The following is a 15,631-nucleotide window of genomic DNA, read 5'->3' on the forward strand; positions in this document are numbered from 1 at the left end:
TTTTCCAGTTCGATCAAGTAAGGGACTTATCTGATTCACTTTTTCTTTTTTGTATTCATATAAGAAAAGACCCCTTTGTTTCCAATTTTAGCTCTCTTTGTTCATGGTTTATCGTACTCGGCTTTCGCATGTTTTGACATGTCAATAGTTATATTACATACTTACTAATAATACTCATATGTCAATCACTCTCATGCGATGCTCTGTAAGGGGGGTTTACACATAGAAAGCAGGTGGACCAGAGCTTTTTGTCCACGACAAGAACATGTGTTAATCGGCTCACTGGACACGGACACACAGAAAGCAGTTGATCAGCATCTGTTGAGAGTTTCGGGAATTTGCTTTACTTGAAGCCGTCACACATGCTGGTCTGTTTGTGTGTATTGAGTGGTATGTACACATACAAGTAGGGTTTACAACTCTGAAAAACTTTTAATTATATTTTAAAAAATTCTGATCATCGATTAAGAAACATGGACTAGCACAGCAATAACTACAGGAGAAAAGTGTGGCGCGAGTTGAGAAACGAGAACATTTCGTTTCTGCGCATCCACCATATTGCCAAATCGTTCCTCCAGTCAGCTTACAGCAAAAAGGTAATACCCACTGCTTCCTTTGGTGGCCGAGCGTCCTCGGAAGACTCCGGGAGGCAGGCTTACCGATGAATCTATACAACACCATAAGATCATACCTACACGACAGAAAAGTGGAAGTTATAATAAGCTCGCTGGAACCTATCTTCCCGCTAATTCAATCTGCCTACATAGCAATGGATTTGGGTGACTTTAACTGTCAACTGGCCAATTTAGGATCTTCTTCTCCATCACTGTAGACTAGGGCTCTCTTTAATATGCTTCATAGCTATGGTCTTGAAAAAAGTTGCAATTTTCCAACCAGAGAAAATGCCTACCTTGACCTATTGTTCTCCTTTACTCATATAGATGTTCACAATGACAACCCTATATTTCACTCGGATCATTCGCCAATTACTTTTGACATCACTGTGACTTCTCATAACTTCAAATGCAGCTCCCGTTCTCAACGATTCAATTTCAGAATGGCTGACTAGCCTCTGCTCAACCTAGCTCTCAGCAACATAGACAAGCAGCTCTTTGACACTATGGATAATATCGATGCGCTCACCAGCAACCTGATCAACTGTGTCCACTCAGTTATATCTGACATTGTTCCTCAATCCCAACTGACCGCATGCTCTACCTACCCGCACTGGTATAACAGCGAACTAATACATAAAATTAAATCCAAAGAATTCTATAGAAACAAGTATAAGCAATCAGGTGACAGTCAATACTATGAAATATTCAGCCAACTCCGCAAAGAAGTGAAAACGCTCATATTAAACTCTTACAATATGTATACAGAGTCAGTTCAGGATAGTCTGCTTACTCACAGAGATATCAAACGATTCTGGAATTTCATGAAGCATAAGAATATAACCAGTAGAAAGTTACAACTCCATAACGCAGATGGAATTCTCTTATCTGACGAATTCAGTATTGCTCAAGAGTTTTCCAAACACTTTTCTAGAATTCAAACAAATGATACATTGAGATCTGCCTCATTGCCTGACTTCACACCTGTTAAAGATGATATCCTCATTAACCTCTTTATCACTGATGAAGATTTAAATTCGGCATTAAAAAGCATGAGAAATGACTATACTAGAGGCCCAGATGACATTCCAGGCTTATTTTGGAAAATGACTGTCACTACATTAAAACCCCTCATACTGCGGATCTTCAACTTGTCTCTCAGGCTGGGGAAGTATCCTAAGCACTTTAAGCAGGTCAATATAGTTCCTATTTTCAAAAAAGGTGATAAAAATGACGTATCTGATTACAGACCCATAACCTTGCAAAATAGCCTGGCTAAACTCTTCGACACAGCAGTACACAAACATCTCTTCGAATTCCTCAGGCCTTTCATCGATCAGAATCAACATGGTTTCTGCAGTGGCAAGTCAGTAGTCACAAATTTACTTCCTTTCTGGCAATACACCTCTGAAGCTCCTGCATCAACCTACAAGTTGATGCAGTCTACACAGACATATCTAAGGCATTTGATAAAGTCCCGCACGAACAACTTCTGGAAAAACTTAAGCTATATGGTATCCGTGACCCTTTGCTCTCATGGTTACGCAGCTATATTACTCATCGTTCTTTAAGCGTTATCATCAATCAAGTGAACTCAGACTGTTTTATACCACTAAGTGGAGTCAGTTCAGGATAGTCTGCTTACTCACAGAGATATCAAACCAATCTGGAATTTCATGAAGCATAAGATCCTATTCTCTTAGGTCCTGTTCTCTTCATCGTTTTCGTAAATGATCTTTCTTCTTTCATCTACACCTCCAATGTTCAAGTTGCTCTCCATGCAGATGATTTTAAGATCTACTCAGCAGTGAAGGAGATTACCGATTCTCAACAGCTTCAATGTGCTCTCAATAAACTCTCTCTGTGGCTATCTCTGAATGGCTTGTCTGCTAACCCCTCGAAGTGCAAAGTAATGTCTTTCTCATCCGGCAGATCTCCACAACTAATAAATACGGAGTACAGTATTAACTCTGTCATCATCGAAAGGTGTAACCAAGTTAATGACTTGGGGATTCTGTTCTACAGCAGTGCTAAATTCGATGCTCATGTCCTAAAAATCACCAGCAAAGCATTCAAAACACTGGAATTCATCAAACGGAACACATACAAGTTCAAAAACTACAGATATGCGGTTATCCTTTATAAAACTATTGTTCTACCAATCCTTGAATTCAGTTCACCCATCTGGAATCCTCATACAAAGACTTTAACTAACAAAATTGAAGCAGTCCAAAAAAATTTTCTCCGTTACATTACGTACTGTAATCCTCTATTCTATCACTCAGTGTATGACGAATCGCTGTGTGATTACTTTCATCTGAGGCCTCTGTGCACTAGAAGAGTTACTGCTGACATCACCCTTCTAGCCAAAGTAATCACTGGAACTTATGAAGCATCTGATATGCTTAGCAAAATAAACTTCAGTGCTCCTTGTAGATAAGTCAGGAAGCTTACCACGTTTCGCCTTGACTCTCCCACCACGGATTTTATGAAGTTCAGTCCACTGAACAGAATCAGCAATTCAACAAATGACTCTCTCGTTGACTTCTTTGACAACTTCCACCACTGATGAACTCCATCCACAAGTTTGCCTCTTCTCTTAAACTGCAAAGTGACTAGCTCTGATCTGATTATTGTAATTTATTATTATTATGTGTTTTATTATTTTTCTATTTTCTAACTGATTAATTATTACTTGTTTTACCGGTAACTTAACTTAATGCAACCCTCTTTTGTACATATGATTTTAATGTTTGAATCTATATCGATGTTTATCTTCCTGTTGGATTTCATATTATTGTTATTATGTTTATTGTTCTGATCTCAGATACACTTTTAATGGTTACCTGTTGTGTATCTTGTTATTAATAAAAATAAAAAAAATAAAAATAAAATAAAAAAATAACACCATATCAGAAAGTAACTATACCCGTACACCACGGCTGCCCGCAGGATTCGGTGCTGGGGCCGCTCCTGTGGAATGTAGTTCTAGATGATTTTCTTTCGATAGAACTGAGAGAGGTAAACAGTCAAGCGTTTGCAGATGACCTCATCCTCACCGTGGAGGCAAACTCAAGGGCCAGCTTGGAAATCCAGGCAAAAAGGGTGCTGGAAAAGCCACTGGAATGGACGAAGCTGCATTCATTGCAATTTTTCCCACCAAGACGCCCTCAATCCTATTAAAAGGGACACTAGGCACTCGTCGGCCGCCACAGATGAAAATTGACGGCGCAACTATCAAGCTTAGCACGCAACTAAAGCAACTTGGAATCATTTTAGACTCAAGCGTATCCTTCAAGCAACATCTCTCTCTCTCTACCAGAAGGAGAAACTCATAAAATACACGGCCATGATTGTAAGAATCACTAGAAAAGCCTGGGGACTAAAACGAATAACTCTGGCTCTCTACTACAAGGCGATTTTTATCCCGGCAATAACCTACAGCTCGCCAGTATGGTTTACCAATGCAGTTAGAGCCATTAACAAAAGAATTCTTGACACCATCCAGAGAAATATTCTACTAACTATAACTCGTGCCTGCTGTACGGTGAGCACCCATACCCCACAGACCCTGGCGAGCGTGCTTCCCCTTGATCTAGAGGTGGTGCGTTGTGGGTTAATGTACATGCTCTCTAGAGGTATCCAAACGACGTTCATAGGGTACACAACAGATCCGGTGAATAATCGGAAACAGGAAAAAACGTGGCTGGTGCTGCACCTGCGGCAGGCATGGCAAGAGAGAGATGGACCAACAACTCCTGTAAAGGAGAAATCACAAGAAACTTCATGTTCCAAGTCACCAGAGTCCTCCACCAGAATCCCACATTGGTTCTTCCCAGGATTACCCAGTACATATCTACTAACGGGCCATCGTGCCATAAATGCTAAGCTAAATAATATGAGAATTGTAGCGATCCAAATTGTGGATGTAGAGAGTTAGAGACTTGACAACACATAATGTATGAACGTGAATACTATGAGGATCTCCGAAGCATCCTAATAACCAAGATTACGTATCTTCCCCGTAAACGGGAACACCTTTTACTGGACACGGAAGAAGAATACAAAGCGTTCAGTAAGTTCACGCAGGATCTTTTTGCAAGGAGGAGGAGGACATTGATTGCGCTGCATAACAACGCAGGAGATTAACAAAGCAGACTATAGACCCGCACCAAACGAGCAAGAAAAGAGCAGCAATGAACCTAAGTAAGGGAATGGTGCCCTTATCAACAAATCCTTACTGACTGAACATCCAGAAATGTCACCTAAATTTGACGCTACTAAATAGAGAAGGCAATGAACAAAGAGGAGGATGCCTATGGCGATCCGACACTGATGATGAATCTGTCCCAAATCAGCCTCATGTCTGATGAACCAGAACTGACGAGTATGCCCATAAAGTAACTTAATTGAACTAGTGCAAAATTTAAACCCTCTCAAACCTATACTCCAATTCGGCTGTAAATTCACTGCAATGCTCCCCTTTTGTTTTTTTCTCTATAGGTCTTTGCCACTGAAATCTTTGGAAACTAGGTGGCAGGGCTTGCCAGAGTACTTAAAAGTCAACTGGGTGCCTGATCCGCCTCCTCGTGGCAAAGTGTGGGCAACGTTGAGTCCCACTAGGGGCTCAACGGCTAAATGGTCAGAAGAACAACAGAACATAACACTACACGACATTCCAATCCCACACACTTTTAAATATCTGGCCTTTACAGTGTACTGTGATGGGCAAACAGAGTATACAACGTGGAGATGGGGAAAACCTCTGTGGCCATCAGACAGCTAAGACACTTTACACTTACCCACTGCTTCAGCAGCTGAAAGCCATCAAGCTTAAACTAAAATTCATTCCAATAAGCAAGTGGATTAACACAACCAGCGATGACCAGTCTAGACAAGCTGTGACTGTGCGCTCCTTACATAATTCAAGCACCTTCAAGTATTTAAGATTCAAGCATAATTCTAGCACCTTCAAGCATTTAAGATGCTTGAAGGTGCTGAATCGCAGCCTGCGTTCTGCGTTAAGCACTCTAACTGTCCCATGTTTTTTCTCTTGCTCAATTAAATCTTTGAGCTTTCTGGTCATCCACTTGGGCATCTTTCTTTTGTGAAATTTCTGCACTTGAATAAATGCATTCGTAGCTACCAGGATACATCTCTTGAATATTCCCATAATGAACTCATATCCACAGCTTACACTTGTCTCTCCAGTTAATGGAGTCCAAGAAGTACATCAATCTGTTACAGTCCCCTCTCTTGAAATTGAAACCCTCTCCCTTTTCCATTGACCAAAGAAATCGCTTTAGGCACTAATTTTATGACATTGTGGTCACTACCTGCTATTGGTTCCTGCACTGTAACATTTTGAATGAAGTTTGGATCTTTTGTGAGACTGATATTACAGCCCCTTGTATGTTATAATAAATAACAATTATAGAGATAGCGACAGACGCCAGATTGCAGACGTTTGAAAGTAATGCAGAAAGCACTAATAGTGGGTTATGTGTGGCAAAATAGTGGAAAATGAGACTGAATCGAGTACATTATTCACTCCAACATTTTGAGTTTGCACGAACAAATAATTTGTTTTTAATTGGCATGGTGCGCAGGTAACTAAATGGAGAACAGTAAAAATATAAGCACTTCATCTTCCTTAGAACTAGTCTGTCTTTAAATTCTTAAAATAATATAAATAAATCTCAGATACTTTGTATTACTTTGTGTTCCATTCTTCATTGCTGAGTTTCATCGTGAATTTCACACACTCACGTGTGAAGTCGACAGTATGATAAGGAAACTACTGTATTTGTAACTAGTTTTGTTTTTATATATTCGTTTTATATATAAGAGTTTTGTCATATGATTCATTTTTGAAAAGATTGGAATCATTCTTTAAACCCCTAAAAATATCTTAATACTACTGCTTAGTTCTGCACTTGAATAGACTTCATTGATAAGTCCAATTTTACTTCTTTTTTTCCTGAAATAATTTTTACCACGTACTATAATTATATAAGTAACATTTTATAGTGGTTTGTTTAGTAATACTACTATAAAATACCTTTATATTACTAAACGTAGCGTTACTAATTAATTTTTAATTATTAACGTATTTGTAAATACGTTACTAATATGTAAACTTATTACACAATATGTCAAATTTTTGGTTGGGGGTGTTAATATTACAGAAACGCATGCGCTCTAGACGTTTTTAAAAACGTGGTGTGTTATATTGGTAAATGAGTTATCGGGTGTTGTATGCAAGACATTTAGAGTATTTTTAATACTAATTAAATGAATAGGTAAGTTATATTTTTGTAGAATAGAATCTGATTGAAAACTAAGTTTAAATTATTTGCTTTCTATTTTATTTAATTTACTGTGGATGTTTAAAGCAGTTAGGCCTAACAACAAAAAAAAAAAAAAAAAAAAAAAACCAAATGCCGTTGGAAAGTGAATAGATTACGATATGAAATAATGTAAAATATAATGGAGATAAATTGAAGTTGTATTCGAAATGATAATTTGCAGCTTATATTTTGAAATTTAATGTGCTACTTTCATCTTTCACATTAAAGTAATCGAAAGGTATATTATATAAAAGTAATTCATGAAGATTCTGCGCACAATCTACGTTCATCTGTCCATAGAAATAATTTTTTTAATTAAAACATTGCAATTTTGTGGCCGTAAAGTTTCAATTTAACCTTTAAATTGAGACAGTTATATCTGAAGGTAAATAAAGTTACATTAAGAAACTTATAAAATGATGATCAAACTTAAATAATAATAAAATACTGTATATTTACATATCCGGTATTTTCTAGATTTATTTTCCGGACAGAAAGGCCCAATACCGGAATGTCCAGGTCAAAACGGGACATCTGGCGAAATTAAAAGCAGTGGGAGTATATATGCGAACATTTTCGATTAACACTTGTTCGTTGAATAGCACTTTTATCCTTTAACTTTTTTTTTTTTTTTTGTCTTTATTAAACAAAAAAAAAAAAAAAAAAAAACAATTAATTTTGCAGTACATTATATGACAAGGGTTGTCAGTATTGTTATTACAAACAGTTCGGTATATGTGCGGCCGAAAGGAAATTAGTTTATTATAAGTGTTTCAAATAACTTTGGATAAGATAACTTTGAATAAGGGCAAACTAAATAGAATAGTTAACACAACCTAATTTAGCTACTTCAGTTATTTATTTTAAGTCGTTTTTAGCATGGTTATCGTCTCTGAGGGGAAAGAGGAATTTTCTACTCAGCATCTTAATGGATCTCTGTTTGTTGTTATTCTCATAAATTATAAATTCACAAACAAAAAAAAACTGTAATTTTTACAAGAAACGTAAGTGTTCAGAACGGCTGCCATAGCCGAGTTGTTACCGCGAGGGTGCATAAGTACACCAGGAGGGTGCTTTGAGTTACGGGAGTTCAAGTCGTGGCTGCTAAATACGGTGCTGTTTCTTGTATTCTTTCTATCTCGTGAACTCCTCTGGCTGTGTAGTCGTCCCGGAGTATAAACAGAAAATTTATTATTTATTTTATTCATTATGTATCACTGTTGCCTATACGGAATTTATATTCGTCCGAACCAAAAGCCGATAAAATGTTGTTAAAGTGCCCCATCGCCGTGTTGTGTACACTGTTTATGTATCACAGAACTCTGTGAAGGCCAGAGGTTTCACAAAAGTGTAAAGTGTGTTAGTGTTGTGTAGTTCCTCTGATCATTTAGCCGTTGGGCCCCTCGTGGGACCCCCAGCAGGCACTGCCACCTAGTTTCCGAAGATTTCGGTGGCGAGGCCTATATATATATAAAAAAAAAAAAAAAAAAAGCTAGTCGTCAGAGTATGGGCTGGAGACTGAAGAGGGAGGGAAGACAGAAGTATGGGAGTGATAGAGGAGGCATCCACCAAAAGTTCAGTGGAGACTAACCTCCACCAGGCGAAGAAGGGATAGGGAAATAGAAAGAAAAGATACCATACTAGGCAGCATGGTATTGGTCGCCAAATGGCGTGCTGCTGCAGGTTGATGTCACAATCGATGGGATATACTTATGCAGTAGTCCAGCAGTATATCGAAGTTGGTGATGGCGGCCTGGGACCAGAGGCGTCATCAGAGTCCGATGGCCTGTTAGGTTAGTTGTCCAGGAAGCAAAGCCCATGTTTGAGACGCTTATCCGGTCCAATGGTTAGCACAGTGGTATCGTCACCCTCCCCCACACTGAGTGAAAAAGGCCCGGGTTCGAATCCCGTCACTGACGCGAGGAATTTTTATGGCCTTTTTCACACCGTGGCTGAGTTAGTCGGTCTCAGACATAGATAGCAAGGTTTTTTCACATGGAAACTCGCGTTTTTCGTCCAGCAAAACAGACAAATCGTCCAGCAAAACAGACAATAGAACACGTGCAATTTATTCGCATAATACACAATGCACTGCAGATGAATAAAAATATTCGGGTGGCCTAATATGATAATTTAATTTTTATCCGGTCCAATGGTAGTCATTTACTGGGAGCAAATGTTTCATCCAGTGCCGCAGTAGGGTATTCTACGTGGTCGAGTCATGGTTGTAGTGAAGTCATGTCCTAGGTCTCTTCTGGTAGACGTTGCTGGTCTTGACTTTTAGGGGATCCGGTCCTGGGTTTTAGTTTTATGTTCGTGGTAAACTTCATCGTCGAGTGAAAAGCGCTCAAGAAAAGTCTGTGTGGTCGAGGATGTTGTGCTCGTTGTCTTTGAAGGAAAAGTGAATTTTAGTGATTAGGATACATCGGATACAGTGATTAGGATACATTAGGATACATCGATACAGTTATTAGAATACATCAGATACAGTTATTAGGATACATTAGGATACATCAGATACAGGTATTAGGATACATTAGGATACATTGGTCTGATGGTGTTGCCACATACACTGGTGTGTAAAACTTAAGGACCAACTATTTCTAAAGGTTACAACCAAAAAATCAAACAAAAGCCGGTGGCGATTTGCATAACTGTTGCCGTTCAGTAGAAAGCTGGTGCACATGCAAAAATTTGAATCGCGATAAGAGAGCTCACATAAACAGATAAAAGCAGCAGTTCACCAGTTAATTGCAAATTACCGAATTGTGAGCACGATTGTTACAGACGTTCAACTGCAGAATTCGGTATCACCCATAGCATCGTCTCATGTGCGTGGTCGGCTTTCAGAACGACAGATACAGCTGTTCGAAGGTCAACGCTCAATGATGACCGTAATATACACCGACAGGCCAAGAGGAACTGACCACAGACAGTGAGATCCATTGCAAACCAGTTGCGCAGAAGCACAGGACGCAGGATATCGCGATTTACTGTGGCCAGGCGACTCCACAAAGGTCCGACGACCAGTACACTGTGTCCCTTTAACGCCTGCCCATCGGAGACACTATTTACAGTGGTGCATCGAACACAAGGACTGGACAGCAGCGCAATGGGGTAAGGTACTCTTTACTGGTGAGAGTAGATTCAGTCTCAGCAGTGATTCTGGACGTTAGCTAATCTGGCGAGAGGTTGGCACACGGCAACACCCCGCAAACATCACTGAAAGGGATCAATATGGTGGTTGAGGAGGTGGAGTGGAGGAGGAGGAGGTGGGGAGTGGAGGAGGTGATCAATATGGTTGAGGTGTTCCCATCTGGGCAGGCGTTATCTTGGATACCACCTTCTAGTATCTGCAGTACACAGCTACAGATACTAGAAGGTGATACTGTAATCGGTGCGTGCTACTGTACTGAGGTAATCCTTCCCTATGTGCGTCTGGTCCGAGGTGCCACTGGCCCTGAGTTCGTGTTTATGGATGATAACGCCACACCCCATCGCATTGAAGATGGCGCTGACAGAGGAATAGACGATGTTACTGCAAGAACTTATCAACAACATTGTTCTAAGTATGGATAGGCGGTGCAAAGCCTGCATCGACATTAGGAGTGGCTATTTCTCCTACTGAGGACCACCTCTTCCTTTTGTTCCATTTTGGCAGTGACGCGTCTGTATCATGGCAGCCAGTGCTATGTTGCCATTTTTGAATAAAGTCCCTCTGTACTTTTTTGTTTCCTTTGTTGTGTCGGTGTTGTTTCCTTCATCATTTCTGTACCTCACGAGGTTCCTTTAGTATGCTTTTCCCATATCCAGGCCACTCCTATGAGAAGCTACAGGTGAAAACCTGACTGGTCCTTAAGTTTTGCACTCCAGTGCAAAACTTAAGGACCAGTCAGGGAATTTAGTGTAGTTTTCAGTGTACTTTAGTTGTTAAGTTGGTAATGGCAGTTTAGTGTCTGTCCAGGTCGGTTAGTCTAGGGTCTTTGGGTGAGAGCCGGCAGAAGGATTCGTCGAGCATCTCTTTGAAGAGCTGCCTTGTCAACTGTGTGTCTTTGTGGCATTATTCTTTGTATTGGCCTACATGTGATGGAGCACTTCATGTCAAAAGTAAGTACCCTGTAGTTGGAGGTTGTCTAGGCTTCCTGGACCTCCAAGTTGGGAAGGTAGCCTGCCAGGGATCTCGAAGCTAGGGTCACATCAGTGGTGGCTTCCCACAGAGTACTTGAAAATATAGGCAGATTGTTGTTAACGACCGTGAGGGTCGAATAGGCTAAGAATTCTTTCTTGTACTGTGTTGTTCCACTCCGGTCATTGGTGGTACTATGCCAGAGTCTGGAACAGCAGTTAACGTAAGCACTGGCCAGGATCCTTGCAGTAGGAAGTTCTGTAAGCACCGTTTGGAGGAACCTAGTAGCAGGAAGAATGTCATTCCCGGCCTTCAGCAAAGAGATACGGCGTGGGCAACTATCTTCACCGTAATGTCAGGGTTTTGCACCACAATGCCGAAGTATAGTACTTCAGTAGTATCGGAGTGGGATTTGAACGAAATCAACGAAGAATCCTTTGGGAATGAGAGGGACAAATCAAGCCCCACCAACCCCCCCCTCAGGAGGAGGTGGGGCTTGATTTGGCGGGAAATGGTATTTGGTAATAAAAAGTTTTGGTTTTCAATCAATAGATGGTGTTAGTTATAATTTCATAATTATAATTTTTAATCGATTTTTCTGGGGCTTGAACTGGGATCTGTCTGGTTGGCATCTATATGTTGTTTATTGGGATACTGACAGTAAAGGTGGTAGTTGAATGTATCGATTGTGATGTCATAGTGAATTTTGTGTATAATTTTAACGAACGTTATGTGGCAATGCATTGTGGGTCTTAATGGGGAGGGTGTATTTTGGGGGGGGGTAGTTATGCTGTTGGGGGAGGATTGTCATCTGGGCAGTTTATTTTCCGTATGCTTGTGTTGTGTTGTGGGGGAGGGCTTCCCGCCCCAGCATCTGCATCACAGATGTTGCATCTTATGTGGGGGATGAAAAACTTTTTTTTTTTCTGAAAGATAAAAGAACGTTGTTTCCCTCTGCTGCTGAGACCTGAAAATAAATTCCTTGCTGTTAAACCCATCTGTTGTTGAGACGCGAAAATAAAATTATCTGTATTCTTAAAGTTTACTTGTTAGTCAAAGCTCCACCTGTTCTTCAAAAGCTGAAAATAAAAACTGTGTTTCCTTGAAGTTTTGTCAATTTTATCTGCAGTGTTGGTTTGTAAAATCTATACCAAAGTAAAATTCTACAGTTGTTAAAAGGTTATTTACCTGTTCCTGAAAAGCTGAAAATTAAACTTATGCGCTTCCTTGAAGTCTTGTATTGTTTATCTGCAATGATTATGTTATTTTCTCAAAAACTTTAACTTGTGAATATCGAGAATTAGACAATTCGATTTCATTCTGGTTATTAGCATTAGCATTAGCATTAGCATTAGTAGAGGCATTTGATGCAAGAAAGCAAGCTTATGCAGCATCAGCCAAAAAAAAAAAAAAAAAAAAACTACTTTCACTTCACCTCTCTGTTCGTTCAAAATACCTGTCCAGCTGAGCCTTAAACTTATTTAGGCTATCAACCTCCACCACAAGGGATGGCAGTCTGTTCCACCAACCAACCACCCGCTGGCTAAAGGCAAATTTCCGAACGTCTATCCAACATCTGTCTTTCCTCAATTTGAATTTATGCCCTCTCAGGTGATTTTTCTGAGCTAGAGGAAGAATCCCATCAGCATTGAGCATGCTTAAACCATTCAAGGCTTTATACACCTCTATCAGATCACCTCGCTGGTGCCTAGTCTCCAGACACTGTAATTTGCAAAACTTAAGCCTTTCTTCGTAAGAGCACCCCTTTGTTCCATTCACTAATCTTGTTGCCCTTCTCTGTACTCGTTCCAGCAGCTCTACATCCTTCTTGAAATGAGGCCTCCAGACCTGTATACAGTACTCTAGGGTGTGGCCTGACCATTGCCTTATACAATGGAACAATCACCTCCTTATCCCTGCTGGAACAATTCCTGTATATCATTGACAATACTCCATGAGCTACTCTTGCAGCCGGTCTGCACTGCTCAGAGAACTTCATATCTGCCTGCACAATCACCCCCAAGTCCCTTTCATTCTCCACCACTGTCAGTGCAGCACCACAGAGTTGATACGTTGCTCTGGGGTTGTTGTTTCCCATGTGTAGTACTTTACATTTGTCAATGTTAAACTTCATTTGCCACCTCTCAGCCCATCTGCTCAACCTTTCCAGATCCTGTTGCAGCAGCATAGTGGTGTCAGTAGTGTCCTTGACAACCCTGCCAACCTTTGTATCATCTGCAAACTTGGACATTAAGCTTGATATACCATCATCAATATCATTTATAAATACAGAAAACAATAATGGACCCAACACTGAGCCCTGAGGGACTCCACTAATAACATTAGTCCACGATGAGCAGTGTCCATTGATTACCACTCTCTGTCTTCTACCCCTCAACCACCCCTTTATCCATAGCAGCAATTTGCCTCCAATGTCACACTGCCCCAATTTGTGTAGCAGTCTTCCATGTGCAACAGTATCAAAAGCCTTTCTAAGATCCAAGTATATAATATCAAAGTTATTCCCTGCATCCAGTTCTTTTGTGACTGCATCATAGTATCCAATCAAGTTGGTCAGGCAAGACTTCCCCTTAACAAAACCATGCTGTGTCTGAGCTATAACTGAAGTCTTGTCTAAATGATCCTGCAGTGCTTCTTTAACCAGTGCCTCCATTAATTTTCCTGGAACAGAAGTTAAGCTCACAGGTCTATAATTACTTGTGTCAGCCTTTGATCCTCCTTTGTGAATTGGGGTCACATTTGCACATTTCCAGTCTATGGGTACCTCCCCTGAGTCCAAGGAAGCTCTCATAATTATGGCTAAGGGTTTGCTTACTTCCTTTGCTGCCTCCTTTAATATAACTGGATAGATCCCATCCACCCCGGGTGCCTTTCTTGTGTTTATCTTCAACAGTTTCTCCTCCACTTTACTCCCAGTTATTTCAAGATTCTGTAGCTGACTGCTAGAGTTGAATACACCTCTGGCATTCCCCTTGCTGAATAACTCCTCATGTGTGAATGTCGATGCAAAATATTCATTTAGTTTGTTAGGTACCTGAGCAGGATCATCAACAGTTGACCCATCAATATAAAGGGACCAATCTGATTCATCCCCTTCCTTCTAGAGTTTACATAAGTAAAGAACTCTTTGCTGTTTTTCTTTGCATCCCTTGCCAAGGATTTCTCGTAATCTGCCTTCGCCTGCCTAACCTCCTTTGTAACTTGGTTGCATATCAACTTGTATCTATCATAGGCTTCTGTGTCATGTGTTAATTTGTAAGTATCCCATGCATTTTTCTTCTCTGCCATATGCCTCATTAGTTCATCTGACATCCATTTTGGCCTAAACCTTGAACAATATTTCTTAGTCGGTATGTAAAGCCTAGTAGCTTCCAAGATAAGTTCTTTGAATGCTTCCCATTTTGAATTTGCTGTTGGTAACATCATCAGTTGGTCCCACTGTATAGAATTTAAATACTGTCTCAGTCCATCGTAGTCGCCTTTACGGAAGCAATAACCCTTCCCTTTACCCCTAATGGTAGTTACCTCTTTCAGTAACTCCCACTTCAGCACACTGTGATCACTGCCACCTAGTGGTTCATTTATCTGCAGATTCTTAATGCATGAAGAATCACTGCTGATAATCAAATCAAGAGTATTACTCCCTCTAGTTGCCTCCCGAACATGCTGATGTAGAAAACAATCATCCAATAAATCTCCAAAAGCCCTGCTAGTGTGTGAGTAACCAGCCCCCAAATTCCAGTCAATATCTGGGAAATTAAAATCTCCCATTATAAGACTCTCTGATTTACTGGGCCACTCTATTTCCCTGTACAGTTCCTTATTATACTCATCAGAGTCATTAGGCCTATAGCACACTCCTACTCTCAATTTTGATCTCCCAATGCTTATGTCACACCAAACTGACTCAACACTGCACTGTCCAGCGATGTCGACTGGCTTCACTTCCTTGGTTTTTATGTGTTTCTTAACTAATAGCATAACCCCTCCCCCCTTCCTATCCTGTCTATCCTTTCTGTAGACGTTGTACTCCCCAAATTGCAGTTCTGCATCCCTTATATCTGTGTGACACCACGTCTCTGATATCCCAACAATATCTGCCTTTGATGTTTTGAGCAATACCTCAAATTCATCAAATTTATTTACTAAACTCCTAGCATTGGTGTACACGCAAGTATACCTGCACCTGTTTCTATTCTTAGCTACCCTAACACAACCCATGTGTTTATTTGTACCGCAATGACTCCCAGCAGTCTCTGAAATATCCCGAATCTTGTTTTTCAGGCTTCTGCTCATTCCAATAGAAGCAGTGCAAGAATCTCTTTCACCTCTGCCAGTGGCTACTGTTAATCTATTCGTCTTTGTATCCCCCCAAGCTAGCAGTTTTCCGACCCACCTAACACTGCCTCGATAGCATCAGCAAATATTCTTGCACCCTTTCTATTTAAGTGTATCCCATCCCTGTAGAAGCAATCCCTCCTGTTAACAAGTACAGTCCAGGCTGAAACGACAAGGCTCTC

The sequence above is a fragment of the Mastigoproctus giganteus genome, chromosome 8 (assembly GCF_048544385.1).
Source record: "Mastigoproctus giganteus isolate SK-2022 chromosome 8, ASM4854438v1, whole genome shotgun sequence".
In the NCBI taxonomy this organism is placed as follows: domain Eukaryota; kingdom Metazoa; phylum Arthropoda; class Arachnida; order Uropygi; family Thelyphonidae; genus Mastigoproctus; species Mastigoproctus giganteus.